This window comes from Dama dama, chromosome 24 (genome assembly GCF_033118175.1).
Source record: "Dama dama isolate Ldn47 chromosome 24, ASM3311817v1, whole genome shotgun sequence".
Taxonomy (NCBI): domain Eukaryota; kingdom Metazoa; phylum Chordata; class Mammalia; order Artiodactyla; family Cervidae; genus Dama; species Dama dama.
In genome coordinates, this window is record NC_083704.1 from 22,550,130 (window position 1) to 22,552,205 (window position 2,076).

Sequence of the window (2,076 nt, forward strand, 5' to 3'; positions counted from 1 at the left end):
AGTTCTAAATTTCATCAGACTGATCCCTGTGTATGGTCCAGTCCTTGGATCGTACTAACATTATTTTCGCCACCCCTCAATACATGTCAAGTGGGGCTTAATCTGCCCACTTTACAGATGGGGAAACAGAGGTTCAAAGAGCAAGTGCAAGATCAGGGAGACAGTAAGTAGTAGCCAGAGTTTTCTGGATGCCAACTTAGACCACCTTGGCAGAACCTAAACCAAAAGCTATTTCACAGCAGGGAAGAAATGACCTGCACTGGCCCACCTGGAACGCCCTCTCGCGTTCTCAGGTCTAATCGTGAGTCTGGACTTGGATGCTTTGTCCTTTAACACACTACACGCTCATGATGTATCCACTTCATGTCAGGCACTGGGAAAGTGTAGGAAGACAAACCAACCCAGCCTCCTTCTCTCCATACTCACCCTGGGTCCTGCTCTCCGGCCTAACTCCTAATGCACTGGCGGCCAACGAATCCCCACCGCGGGAATGGCTGTTAACAGTTTTGGTGGGGTGGTCCCTCTCCCAGAGCTGTTGGCAGTTTCCTAGGAGCCTCTGGGAACTTTCAGTGCCTCCCAGACCCAAAGAACTGGAAGTGTAATGGTGCAACTCGAGGCACTGGGATAGGCTTTACCTGAGTTAACTTGGGAGCCAGGGGTCAGTTCAAACTCTTATCAACTGATATCCTGCTCGGACCCTCCCTGGTTCCCATGAGCTTTGGGTGGGCCCCGCAACCCCACAGCTCGGGCTGGGAAAATGGGGTCCCCCAAATTAGAAGGCCTTACTGGGGAGGAGGCTTACTGCTCGGGCTTGGGGACCGCCGGGACCGTGCCTACCCCGCTCCCTGACTGGACTGCCAGAACGCGGAGCTCCCCTTTCCTGTTCCGCTCCGCCCCGCACGCCGGCTGCAGGAACGCGCCTCCGTCGGGCCGCGCCGGTGCACGAGAGCTCGCGCCTCGGCGCGGGAGCGCGCCCCGGGGAGAACCCGAGCAAGATGGAGGCCGCGCAGAGGCCGCCGCCTGGGCCCGGCAAGCCGCCTCTGGGAGCGCAGAGCCGCGGCGCCTAGGCCGTGCCAGTCCCGGACCCGCCGCTCCGGACCGGGCCCAGGTTGGTCTCCCCGCACCCCCTCCCCCCGGCCGCAGCCTCCGCGCGCGTCCGGCCTGGGCGCGGGGCAGCCGCCCCCCACCCCCCACCCCCGGCCCTACTGGGGCCCGGCCGCTCCCCCGCGCCCCGGCGACGGCCCCCTGCCCCTTGCCCACTAACGCGCGGCCCAGGCTGCCCGCCGGCCCCGGTCCGTCCTCCCCTTGGCCTGGAAAACCTCTTTCCCTAGCCCTGGCGCGCCAAACCTAGGCTCCTCTCAGCCTCCATCCAGCCCTGTCTTCTGAGGGACCCTCCCAACCCCCCGCCCCGTCTTCAGACCCTGCAGTCCCGGTCCCCCGATGTTCCTCTAGCCTCATCCTGGTTCTTCCACTTCGCCCTCCCTGTCCCAGCCCCCATATCACCTTCCCAGTCCCCTAGTACTTGCCCCGTATATCCCCTTCTTACCCTCTCACGGAAGCGCCCACCTCCCTCTCCACAGACCCCTTTTAGACACCCAATGCCAGACCTCCTTTTACCCCTAATACCAACCCCCAAATTCCCTTCCGAGCTCCCTGTAAAACCGCTTAGCTAATTCTTCACTACCGGACCCCAGCCTCCATTCCATCTCCCCACGTTCTCCGCCAGTACTGGTCCCCAAGACCCCTCCCCAACTCCACCATAACCACTTTCTAGCACTCCCCCCAGCTCCCATATTCTCATTCCAGCCCCCTCATCCCAGCCCCCCAACTTTCACATGGCCTCTTCCTAGGTCCCCGAATTGGAGATCTTTGCCAGTCTCCCCCTACCCCGACACCTCCCCAGTACTCTCACGACCCCCTCCTAGCTCCTCCATACCAGCCCCCAGGTCCACTCAGCTCCGCCTCAGGCCCCGCCCTCGCGGGTACCTTGGCTCAGGGCCGCTTCTCGCGTGCGTCCCCAGCTCCCGCCCGGCAGCCCGGCGGTCGGTCCCGGGCCGGCGGCCCCCGCCAGCCGCC